Here is a 14,213-nt window from a genome sequence, read left to right on the forward strand (position 1 = left end):
CCCCGTTCTGAGCCAACTGCAAGTCCATCTTTGTGGCACCTGACCAGACAACTAATCAGAAAGTCCAGGTGCAACCAAACTAGAGCCTGTAGGACCTGCCTTGTTGATAGTGCTGACCTATTTGGGCTCGGGGGCAGTATTGAGAATTTTTGAAAAAATATGTGCCCATTTTTAACTGCCTCCTACACCAACTCAGAAGCTAGAATATGCATATTATTGTTCAGGTTTGGATAGAAAACACTCTGAAGTTTCTAAAACTGTTTGAATGGTGTCTGTGAGTATAACAGAACTCCTATGGCAGGCAAAAACCTGACAAGGTTTCATGCAGGAAGTACCCTGTCTGACAAGGAGTCGTGCGTCTTGCATCTGTTTATTGAAAAGTAAGGATCTTAGCTGTAACGTGACAATTCCCAGGGCTCCGATAGGCTCTCAGAACCCGGGAAATACCTGAAGGTTGACGAGGCAGCCTCAGGCTGAAACACATTATCGCCTTTGGTAAGTGGCGGATCAGAGGACCTTTGAATGAGGCGCGTGCACGATTCGCTCCTGAGGAGAAATTTAATTCGGCTGTTTAGGCTCAATGCATATTCCCGGTCGGAATATTATCGCTTTTCTACGAGATAAATGGCATAAAAATTGGTTTTAAACAGCGGTTGACATGCTTCGAAGTACGGTAATGGAATATTTAGAAATTTTTTGTCACGCCAATGCGCCATGCGCTAGACCGTGATGTAGCATTCTGATAGTGTCTAGAACTCACGAACAAAACGTCGCTGTTTGGATATAACGATGGATTATTTGGGACCAAACCAACATTTGTTATTGAAGTAGAAGTCCTGGCAGTGTATTCTGACGAAGAACAAGCAAGGTAAGAACATTTTTCTTATAGGAAATGTGATTTTTGGTGGAGGCTGACCTGGGTGGGTGTCTAAATAGCTAGCCCTGTGATGCCGGGCTATGTACTTAGATTATTGCAAAATGTGCTTCATCCGAAAAGCTATTTTAAAATCGGACATATCGAGTGCATAGAGGAGTAATGTATCTATAATTCTTAAAATAATTGTTATGCTTTTTGTGAACGTTTATCTTGAGTAATTTAGCAAACTGTTAGTAAATTCCCCGGAAGTTTGCGGGGGTTATGCTTTTTCTGAACGTCACATGCTAATGTAAAAAGCTGTTTTTTGATATAAATATGAACTTGATTGAACAGACATGCATGTATTGTATAACACAATGTCCTAGGTGTGTCATCTGATGAAGATCATAAAAGGTTAGTGCTGCATTTAGCTGTGGTTTGGGTTTATGTGACATGATATGCTAGCTTGAAAAATGGGTGTCTGATTATTTCTGGCTGGGCACTCTGCTGACATAATCTAATGTTTTGCTTTCGTTGTAAAGCCTTTTTGAAATCGGACAGTGGGGTTAGATTAACGAGATTCTTGTCTTTAAATAGCTGTAAAATAGTCATATGTTTGAGAAATTGAAGTAATAGTATTTCTAACGATTCAAAAATCGCGCCACTGGATTTCAGTGGCTGTTACGTAGGTGGGACGAGTTCGTCCCACATGCGCCAGAGAGGTTAAGAAAGTAGAGCAGTGCTTTATTATGGACAGACTTCTCCCCATCTTAGCTAATGTATCAATATGTTTTAACCACAACAGTTTATAATCCTGGTTTACTCCAAGCAGTTTAGTCACCTCAACTTGCTCAATTTCCACATTATTTATTACAAGATTTAGTTGAGGTTAGGGTTTAGTTAATGATTTGTCCCAAATACAATGCTTTTAGTTTTTGAAATATTTAGGCCTAACTTATTTCTTGCCACCCATTCTGAAACTAAGTGTTGCAGTCATTTCAGTCGCTGTAGTAGCTGATGTGTTGAGTTATCCGCATACGTAGACACACTGGCTTTACTCAAAGCCAGTGGCATGTCGTTAGTAAAGATTGAAAAAAAGTAAGGGGCTTAGACAAGAATTCCTCGGTTATGTTGGAGAAGCTTCCATTAAAAGAACCCTCTCTGTGTTCTGTTAGACAGGTAACTCTTTATCCACAACATAGCAGTGGATCATCCATTTCTCTCAGAAAATCATCAGTGTAAGAATTGTGCTTGTTGAATGTCCTTCCCTATAAGCGTGCTGAAAATCTATTGTCAATTTGTTTACTGTAAAATTGCATTGTATCTGTTCAAACACAATTTTTTTCTCCAAAACTTTACTAAGAGTTGGTAACAGTGTCACGACTTCCGCCGAAGTCAGTCCCTCTCCTTGTTCGGGCGGCGTTCGGCTGTCACAGCTGTCTTCAGAAATGGACCAAAATGCAGCAGAGTTAGTATTCATCCTTCAATTTAATTAGAAAGAACACTATACAAAAACAAAAACAAGGAAACTGACAGCCAACAGTCCTGTCAGGTGCAACCACACTAAACAAGAAACAATTACCCACAACCCCAAAGAAAAACACACACTCCTATATAGGACTCCCAATCAAAGGCAACTCAACACACCTGCCTTCAATTGGGAGTCCTAATCACCAACACAACCATTCACACACACAAAAACCCTGCCACATCCTGACCAAAACTAATCCAATTGCTCCCTCTGCTGGTCAGGATGTGACATCGGCGGTCGACATCACCGGCCTTCTAGCCACCGCCGATCCACTTTTCTTTTTCCGTTTGTTTTGTCTTTGTTTTACACACCTGATTTCAATCCTACAATTACTGTTTCATTATTTAACCCTCTGTTCCTCCATGGGTTTTTGTGAGTGAGTGTTTGTTGTATTGTGGTCCGTATTGTGGGCTTGGTAATTCGCTTGTATTTTGATGACTTTGAGTAAAGTTACTTTTATTTACTCATCTCTGCTGTCCTGAATTGAGGCTGTTCTGAGGGCAAAAGGGGGTACATTCATTACATTGGTCTGATTTGATTTAGGTTACTTTTCCAAATATGTTTTTAAGGGGTTTATGTTGCGATGCTACGAGAAAACATATTGTATTAATTGGCATTCATTCTTAGTATCATTCTTATTATTATGGTCGTCATTGTTATTGTTTATTATTATTATTGTTTCTATTACTCTGTAAGGCCAAATTGTAATGTAAATTTGTGTGAGATGATAAGGCCTAGGAGGGTGCAACCTTGTATGATGGTAAAGGACCATGGGCCACACCTTCTCTTGCGGGGTGTGGCTAATGCCAATTGGCCACATGGTGGCGCTATAACCAGCCATTGAAAAGGCACACTGGACTTTCTTGTAAACTGCTACATGCCTAGATTTAAATAATTTCACTCAATCTCTATAGCTAATGTATTTAACTGTTAGCGATAGGATGAAACCACACAACTAATTCACGTGTTCACAATGCATTTACATTAAACACTGCTTAACTTCAACTTTTTGTTCTTGTCTACATCAACCGATGGCATCCCCTCCTAAAATAAAGACCCTGCTAGAGGTGACAGGATACCTCCATCCTGTGTCCCCAGTAAGGACCAGGGCAGGACAATAAGCCTGTCATAAGCGTCGTAGTGAGTGGACCAAAACGCAGCGGGTATATGTATGCTCATCTTCTTTTATTGAAGAAAACAAAAACACTTATACTAAACAAACAACGAAAAACAGTCCTGTAAGGTACACTGACAATACATGGAAACAACTATCCACGAAACCCATGGAAAAAACGCCCCTACTAAATAGGACCTTCAATTAGAGGCAACGAGGAACAGCTGCCTCCAATTAAAGGTCAACCCAAGAAACTTAAACATAGAAATAGACACACTAGAACAAACATAGAAATATACTAACATAGAACATAAACCAAAAACCCCGAAGCACATAAAACAAACACCCCCCTGCCACGCCCTGACCTAACTACAATAACAAATAACCCCCTTTACTGGTCGGGACGTGACAAAGCCATACTTCACAGTCACTTTGCAAGAGGATCAGCACTACTGACATGTTGTTTTTGTATTTCAACTGTATTTCATCACTGTTACAAAAGACAAGTAAGCAACCGCTTCAAAACAGACTTGTACGTGACAAACCTTTTTGAAAACATCTATCATTACTTCCCTAAATGTGCCAATAATGTATGTCTCTATTCCAAACATTTGAAAATCACCCACTACATCTATTCCAGGGTCAAAGTTCTCCGTCACTGCGAGGGATTTCCATCAAATGGATTCTGGAAAAGTTGTTTTTGAGATCAGTGTAGATCCTAATACAGACAGAAGCATATCTGTTCAACGAAATACATTCCCAAATAAATATATTTGTAAAATATTTAAAATGTTCTCTATGACGCTGTGTGCACTGAACTGACATTCCCATTTTCAGACGAAGGGAATTAAAGAGTCTGTAATGCACACAACCGCGGCGCCCAACTCAGACAGCTGTGTGTAGCCTTTCCTCAGCTGCTGGGAAAGTCATTCAAAGCCTCTACTTTATCACTCAGGATGGAACTTTCAGTGCTCCTATTTCTGCCATGTAATGGTGTTTATTATACTAAACCAGACAACTCCATAGTAGAATAGTTGATCTATTTACATAGTCATGTAATGGTGTTATTAAACTAAACCAGACAATAGTTGATATATTTACCTAGTCATGTAATGGCGTTATTATACTATACCAGACATTCCCCTTAGTGAATAGTTTACCTGGTTACCTGGTTACCTGGTTGGCTTGTTGTTGGGTATTCTATGCGAGATAAATATTATTCTCGAGGTGCATTCAAGTTGTGAGAGCCATAGGATGGAAAAGTGTATTCTGAAAAGGAATCAATGCACAACAATACTAAATGCAATCACAGGAAAACACTTTTGAAAGCAGTTTTGGCAAATGCATTTTGAAAGTAGTTTTGGCCTTTGTTAAAAAAGAAAAGGGGGGGGGGTCTCCGTTTTCCATTGCTACCACGTGTATTTATTCAATTGTGCAGGTGGCATAATTTTACAAATGACATTTTACAACCTGAGATTCGAGCATGGTTTAGGTGCAGCTGTGGAACAGAGCTCTTAGGGGCAATGTCATCTTAGAAGGGCAATGACATACTTTGTAATAGAAACCCCCCAAAAATGTAGTGAATCATCTTTAATAATAATAATAATAATAATTGATCATTTATACATTTTTATAAAATAATAATTAATAATAATAACAATCAGAATGTGGTGTCCAATAAGGTAAATGCAGATGGACAAACCCAACATTTTAGAGAAATAAGCCATTGGTAGCACTTTACATGACACCCAAAATCAAAACATGTTATGACGTGTTCATAACCATGTCATAATGTGTCATAACAGCTGACGTAACTTGGTCATAACACTTTTATGACATAGATTTATACCTCTTGTGACATATATTATGTTATTTTATGGCTGGTTGTGACAAAGAGTGTCAAAACCACACAATCTACCACGGTAGTAATTTTATGTCTGGTTATGACACCTACATAAGAGTGTCAAAACCTACCACACAAGGCAAACATTCCATTACACCATAAACTACTTGTCAACAGTATGTTTCTGTTATATAACATTTTCTGAAATTTACCATATTGAATTATCATTGTAATTGCGCACACTTTGATATGAAATTTGCACCTACCCTAATTCTCTGTTTCTAAATATATATATTACACATATGTAACCCCGTATATATTTCCTGATCTTTCTTATATATCCTAGATATTGGACAGACACTTCTAAACCTTGTTTCTTATTATAGATGTTTTACAGTCTTCTTTGCCCTTTATGAATGTGTCATTCAATGCATTTCTCTGGACTTACAGGGGTTAAAATACAATAAAAAAAAACATGTCTGTAAAGAATTAATTGCAACAACAGTTAAGCACTTAAGAAACAAACTTTCAAAAGGAAAAGGAAACTTCTTGGTAGGGAAAAAAACATATTTGAGTAAATGTGGGTTTTGACACTCTTATGTAGGTGTCATAACCAGCCATAAAATAATGCAATATATGTCACAACAGGTGTAAATATATAGGTCAAGACAGTGGTATGACCATATTATAAGAGGTTATGACACGTTATGTCAGATGTTATAACATATTATGACGTGGTCATGACACGTGTCATAATTGTGTTATGACGCCGGGTGTCAAGTGAAGTGTTACGAAGCTTTTTGTAAATATGGAACATTTCTGGGACGTTTTATTTCAGCTCATAAAACATGGTACTAACACTTTACATGTTGCGTTTATATTTTGTTCAGTGTACGTTTTATAGTCACTACGCTGCATCGGTTGGGTTACAGGTGATAATGCGTATTGCTAATAGCACATCTGATAATATTCACCATTCACAGGCTATACGCATGGTCCAATTCTGTTAAAATAATTTGTACATCATTTTTACCAATACGTTATTGTGCCCATTTCTGTAGGTGGAAATCATATTTGAAATGGTATCAGTAGAATGTCCTTTTAAAAAGTCCAAGAACAATAATTTTCACATTGACTGGCTAAGTGATATCTCTCTGAGTGAATTTACACTTTTACACAGTTATCAAAAAATACCTGCGGATTAGCATATTACTGTAGTGGAAAGCTGCCACCTCCAGTGACCGCATTTGCGAGAGTCACCCCTCACCAAGCATTTCAGGGTAAAAGAAAAATGTATCAGCCAATATATATTGTGGTCACGTGAGATGTGTAGATTCAGAGGTCAAAGGACGCTTTTTAAGGTACCATTTACCGTATAAACAGATGTTTGTCCGAGAGAAATCCCTTTGCATTTAGATTGCTGTTTGTACATATCTGTATCGATAACACCGTAGCGAAATGAGTGCGCACGGACCTGGTCCAGTGGGCGAGATAATGCTTGGGATCTCCGTTTGGTGAAACAGTCAGAGTCTAGTGAGGTTGGAGCAGCGTTACCGAAAGAAAGACATCAACATTGAGATGTCTGCTTGAACATGGCCACCATCACTACAGTATGTGATTTAGCTGACATTGACGTCATTGACCTCTTTCTTGTTCACTCCAGGTGGCAGAGCATCAAAAAGACGCAATATGAGGTGATCATAGAGATGAACGCCAAAGACCGAAGAGAGGGAGAGAGATGGAGCGCCAAACAACACACCAATGAGGCTGTAAGGGAGAATATAAAATAGCTTGGTGAATTCCCCGTGTGCTTCTCAAGAAAAAGCAGGTCGAGATGGACTGGTAGCTTGTGTTCAACTTTTCTGCCGTTGTGGATCGTATGCTCAGAAGCGCTGGCCCGATTCCCCCACGCTCGTGCTCCTCATCAGGCCTGATTCCCCTCCCCCACCCCACGTACCTGCTCCTCATCAGGCCTGATCCCCAACGCTCCTGCAAGCCGAGGGGTTTTGTGTGTGATAGAATCGATGACTCAGGGAGTCGTGATGTGTTGCTGTTTAAAAGACAAAGTGGATCTTGGTTTTAAGAAATGCACCCAGGGCGCCTGTTCCAGAGGCAATCCTTTATACTGTGATTGAATCAATAGACGTCTGTGAATCCGAACGCCGCCCACTACTGACTACCATCATGTACTCCCCCTGGGCTTCGCCCTAATGGAGTCACACTGATGTCAAATGGAAAGGATACGGTAACGGCCACCTAGATAAATTGAGTTATTTATGCAGAAAGATGAACATGCTACACACACTAACCAGACATTTGATTTCTATTTCGTCTGTAATATTGTTAGATGTGTTGGCGGGAACGCAGGAATCCTTAGGTGAGAGCTGAAATAAAGAGCTTGATAGATGTTTTTATCAGATTTTATCTCTTTTTTTATAGAATTTGAGATTGTAGTGAGGTTTCCTGTGTGAAGGCAGGTAGGTCAGAGAAGGTCAGTTTTTAATCAAGTCTTGAGGATAATGAGGAAAGGGTTGAGATTGTATTTTTATTTTATTTCACCTTTATTTAACCAGGTAGGCAAGTTGAGAACAAGTCCTTTATTTAACCAGGTAGGCTAGTTGAGAACAAGTCCTTTATTTAACCAGGTAGGCCAGTTGAGAACAAGTCCTTTATTTAACCAGGTAGGCTAGTTGAGAACAAGTCCTTTATTTAACCAGGTAGGCTAGTTGAGAACAAGTTCTCATTTACATCTGCGACCTGGCCAAGATAAAGCAAAGTACAGATAATGTACAGGACTCTCTCAGAGTTACCAAGTCCTTAAGACTGGGATTGTCCTAATACAGACACCGTACATGTGGATGGTTGGAGTCATGTGCCACACCATTAGAGAATAGGACTTCCATGAGGTCAGAGAATATGGACTTCTCACCTTCAGTGTTTAGAACAGTAGTCGTGTCTGAAAACCCATACTAGCGTGCCAGGTCGCCTTTGTAAATGAGAACTTGTTCTCAACTAACCTACCTGGTTAAATAAAGGTGAAATAAAATGTTAAAAAATAACATACTTAAACTGCATACTATGTACTCATCGTCACATAATATGTAGCACGTACCGTTTATTAGTAAAAAATATCCAGGATTCTATGGGCGCAATGCAATAGTGGCTCCATGTCTGACTGAGTAGCTGGGGCAGGGATCGAGTACAGGGTGGATTTTTCCAAATTTAACAGACATGCATCGCATTAACCAGCCTGATAAAAGCTCATTTTCAGTTTGATTAATTTCTCCAAACTGGTTATAGGATGACTGTCACACGAGCCTATATAATCCATCTATCCTATTTAAAAATGGACTGAAAGCAGAAACAGATCATTTGGTTCCATTTCAAAATAGTTATCAGTGAAACCAAAGTACTGTAACATATAGAAATTCAATCAAACAGCCTAGTACACAAACCAAAACGTAAAAATAATGTTCAAATCAAAAGGCTAATAAACCAAGACAGTCGGGTGTATCAAAAAATTCAGAATTGCTGGAACATAATAAACAAAAGCACTGATCATTAGGAACGAGATCAGAATGACTGCTAAGGCCTGATCCATAAATTCAATAGGTAGCCTACTCTACAAAACTAAAACAATCCGTATGTTCAAATCAAAAGGCCTGATTAACATGATATCAATAGCGCAGCCACACCCAGAATCCCCGGTGCCGACTCAGAAATCTAAAGATGGTTCAGTATTTAGTTTAAAGGCTCTGACAAAGGCCAACAGAATAAGAAACCATTTTCAATCAGAAAACAGACATCCACTTTGGGTAAAAAAAATAATATTCTGTTTTCAAAGATGTAGCCAACGATGCAATACTAGTGATCATTTTAAGGAGAACAAAAACTAGATAGCCTACATTTGAACCGTAGAAGTTTCTCTCTTCGGGCATCTTTCCTAATGTTTGTGTTTTGGCAACTTGAAGAAGGCCTATCACTCACAGTTGTGGAAAAGTGTGCATCAAATTCTACTAGAATATTCAGATACTATAAAAACACTCTATTTTCAGACACTATAAAAACATTCTAGAATGCGCAATTGTGTGGTTTCACATAATTGTTTCATTTCAGTAGCACACCCCCATACCTGATGATCAACTGTTGTCAAAGCCAAAATGAGTATGACATCCGGGAATTTAAAGTTTTCTTGATTTTCAAAATGTCACATACTGTAAAACTAGACTTTTGTCACAATCAAACAGCCTCCAGTTTAGGACGCAGGTATGGTCATTGGGACACAACCAGTGTATAATTAAGAAATAAGGCCGAGGAGGTGTGGTATATGGCCAATATACCACGACTAAGGGATGTTCTTATGCACAACGCAAGGCGGAGTGCCTGGATACAGCCCTGAGCCGTGGTATATTGGCCATATATCCCAAACCCCCGAGGAGCCTTATTGCTATTATAAACTGGTTACCAACGTAATTAGAGCAGTAAAACTGAACGTTTTGTCATACCTGTGGTATACGGTCTGATATACCACGGCTTTCAGACAATCAGCATTCAGGGCTCAAACCACCCAGTTTATAATCAGTATTTGAGTATCTGTTAAATCCACTCTGACGTGTGGAGAAATGCACTAGATAATCAGGCTTAATTCCAACTCTAATACAATCCAGGGCTGGGGGTCAATTCCATTTAGAGTCGAGACCATTCAGGAATTCTGTAAATGGGCCATTTTCAGTTCAATCCAATTGCTGGACTGAACTGAAGAGGAATTGACCACCACTCCTGGCATCAAGTGGAAAATTATTATTTAAAAGCTCATTCCTCAAAGCGCCACCCAAGACATGCCCTTGGGTTCAAGGAGAGATCCAATTGCTGTGTCATTGCCTCTGATAGGTCAACCAACCATGACTCACTCAGTATTAATACATCTGATTGGTCATTCCAATGTCATTGCAAGCCAAAAGCAGCGAACCTTCGTTGGCATGACGAGTTGGGAATAGGTTATTTTATAGTCCGTGGTAAGGGGGTGACATTGGCTTGCTTTACAGTGCAGTCCTAAAAGGTGAGTTTGAGTGGTAGTATAAAAGGACCGTAAATGGATCGTAAACGCTGACGATCAACTGTTTACCGTCAACAGCATGACATCATAGCGCTCTTGAAGTCGGTCGAAGGACATAAAAGTAGGGCTAAAAAGTTCACTGGTTCTAGACTGACTATCGAAAAAAGCAAAAAGTTTAATTATATGCAATGCGATACCCCTGAGAATGAGAAATGGGTGTCTCAGGGAGTAGAGTTTAAGATTGACAATGACTATGCTATTGTGTTCAGTGCACAGCTCATTCAGTCTAAGACATGGTAATTAGCAACAATAGCTGTCAAAACATGAGAAATAAAGCCAGAGAGAGAGAGAGAGAGGGAGAGAGAGACGTAGAAGGTGTAGGAATAGGAAGCGCTACAAGCGTTGCTTTTCATAGCTCAGCTTCTAAGGTAATGTAATTACCAACAGTAGTGAACATGTGAGAAGAACCAGAGAGAGAGAGAGAGAGGGAGGAATCCCTAGACTACAGAGAGAAGCATTGAACTTGTCTTGCTTTACATTGTGGCTGCTTGCTCTCACATTGACAGTGACGTGCACATCACATCAGGACATAAACACACTGATCTGGGCTGAAGATTTACTTACATCCCAACTCTAGGTAAAGCCTTGTCATCTGACTGCAGCGCTTGACATGAATCAGTGGCTCATAAATTGAGATGTATTCACCCCTTTATTAATTAAAAGAGATTCTGCGCCCAGAGATTAATTTGCTGATGCAGGAAAGGAGAAATGACAGCACAGCATCGCTGTGGCACAGCGGTCAAAGCACTGCATCTCAGTGCAAGCGGCGTCATTACAGTCCCTGGTTCGAATCCAGGCTGAATTACATCCAGCCGTGATTGGGAGTCCCATAGGGCTGCGCACAATTGGCCCAGCGTTTGGCCGGGTTAAACAAAGGTTAAATAAATAAAAAAATTGAGAGTTGCTTCGCAAATCTTTTTCTCTCTTCTCCCATATCTCCTAAGGGTTTATAAAATATTATATTATAAATATATATTATAAAAATTATTTAATTTTTATATTTCCTATGAAATAGAAACTCATATTTTCATCCTCTTGTTGAATATATTTACAATGTAGTCAACGTGACATTTTTTTATGTCATGACTTGACTACAGTAATTAGTATTACTACTACACATGTAGTAGTAATACTATGTACAAATGTACAAAAAAAAGTAACTAACAAACAATCATATCCACATTTTTGGTTTGTTTAGTTGACTTGAGAATCAAGCATTGCATTCACGTACGTAGTCGTAAACGAGTGTCAACCATCAGGCCACTAAAGTCGAAGCTTGATAATCCGGAACAAATGCCAGGGCTATGGGGCTCAGCCTTCAAGACTCCTTAGCTGGTGTTTTCTCCTGAGACAGGGAGAGGGTATTATAGCGAGGGAGAAGGGGGGGGGGGTCAATTACCTGAACACAATTACTGTATCTAACAACCATCGTCCATCACCCTCGTCCTCCCCCAGTAACGCTGCAACCATCCCATCCCCTTATTTTGGTTAGCTTTCCCGCCGGATAGCCCAGACACTCAGTCATCCTGAAGATGAGGTGTCTTCTGAGTCCCAGGACGAGAGCAAGGAGAAGTGAATAGGCCATGGCTGTCTGGTGGAGATGTGGAAATAATAGGGAGAACACTTACATTCCCAAACTGGAAGGTAAATTAATGGGAAAAATGGGACTGCAGGGCCACGCCTCCTAATGACAAAGTAACCAATAGGAGATTGGGTGGTGTGGGATCTGCCCAGTGGTCACACTTGAGGTGATGCTACTGTAGGTGAGGTATTATGAGGTGATGATACTGTAGGTGAGGTATTACAAGGTGATGATACTGTAGGTGAGGTATTACGAGGTGATGCTACTGTAGGTGAGGTATTACGAAGTGATGCTACTGTAGGTAAGGTATTACGAGGTGATGCTACTGTAGGTGAGGTATTACGTACTGTAGGTGAGGTATTACGTACTGTAGGTGAGGTATTATGAGGTGATGCTACTATAGGTGAGGTATTACGAGGTGATACTACTGTAGGTGAGGTAATACGAGGTGATGCTACTGTAGGTGAGGTATTACGAGGTGATACTACTGTAGGTGAGGTATTACGAGGTGATACTACTGTAGGTGAGGTATTACGAGGTGATGCTACTGTAGGTGAGGTATTACGAGGTGATGCTACTGTAGGTGGGGTATTACGAGGTGATGCCACTGTAGGTGAGTTCCATAACATCTTGACCTTGCTTAGGGCTTGACATTATTAAGACATGATCAAAAAATTCAGGGGGTTCCTCTGACCTCCGTCACACAATTTCAACCAAACATCTAGGCATGTTTCACAATTTTTTGGTCAATCCATTCTAAATGACCACTTGAAATACACACCTCTTTGTACACCGAAGCCAGAAATTATCAATAAGTAACCTGCATCTTTTCCTCTCTTTCTCATAGCAGGAAGTAGGGGGTTTCTTTATCTGTAATAAAACAATGAGCCGTCATATGGGCACTGGAGCTACGCAACATTATTTAGGTGATATGGCCACCCCGGCCAAATTAGATGGGGATTATATTGGAGGCAAATTCCCTTTTAACCAGAGCCCAGAGGAGAGCTGTAAAACAGCTCACTTTTTTTCCCCCCTTTCTCTAGCTTTCACAGCAGACTTTGAGAAAAGCAGCCTGGTCTGAATGCTGATCCTGGCCCAGAGAGACAGAACAGGAACAGGTACTGCTGGGAGACAGGGAGAGTTGGTGAGAAAGTGAGGCTGGAGTGAATGCCTGATGTGTTCCTGTAGCGGTAGGCTCCTGGGCCATGAGGTTCAAGCTTTGGCTGTTGCCTGATTAATAATTACACCACTCTGGTTAGCTGGCAGGCAGGAGCAGGATGCTGTGTGTGTGTGTTTACACGACAGAGAGCGGTCCTAACTCATCAATTAAAGTCCCAAATGTCTGCCTTTGACATGCAGAACAGTTGAAATTGATATTAAGGCCAAGACATCTATACATGAATAGTGAACGCTATACACACAAACACACACTCACTGACTATTACATTTACATACTGTAGCTAGCAAAACACACAACACACAAGACACAAGACACAACACCTACTGTAGCTCTCTGTCATTCCTCTCTTGGACTAGAATCTTGACAAACTTCACTGCGGTTTCTGTTCTCTCCCTCTCCATTCCCCTCCTTCTCTATTCTAGAGCTTCATTCCTCACCAGAATGTAGTGATCCTATCACAAAGCCCTGCAGGTCACGCTCTAGCGGACACAAACACATTCCCAGCATACCTGCTACCGCCTAGGGCGTGGAGTCGATACAGCTAGTGGCCATGGAGCACACCTTTGATCCGGTGTCATGTCAGACTTCGCCTGCGTCACCCAGACCTCAGATACGCTCACCAACAGCAGATTTTGGCTAATTGGAGCTCAATATCTTTCTAGATCAAATCTTGTCGCCTGAATTGCTTGTTAGCTTAGTTCCCACTGGAATTGAGCAACAGTTTGAGTATTGTGTGGAAGTCTATACTGTACTTAGAAAACATTAACATATTTTTTTCCCTGGGGCTTTTAAATGTACTTGTTGTCTTTGACGCTTTGTTTTATTTGACGTGGAACTGGGATGTGTGGGAGAGGAGACCAATGTAGTGGGTAAATGTTGCTAGTGCACTTGTTTTTTCCTATCCCCTTTCTTCTAAGCCACTCATGCCCTGCCTAGTTAATTAGGATTCCTACACGGGCCAGATGAGCTCATTGCGAGATTTTATCATAAA

The sequence above is a fragment of the Salmo trutta genome, chromosome 17, assembly GCF_901001165.1.
Source record: "Salmo trutta chromosome 17, fSalTru1.1, whole genome shotgun sequence".
In the NCBI taxonomy this organism is placed as follows: Eukaryota; Metazoa; Chordata; class Actinopteri; order Salmoniformes; family Salmonidae; genus Salmo; species Salmo trutta.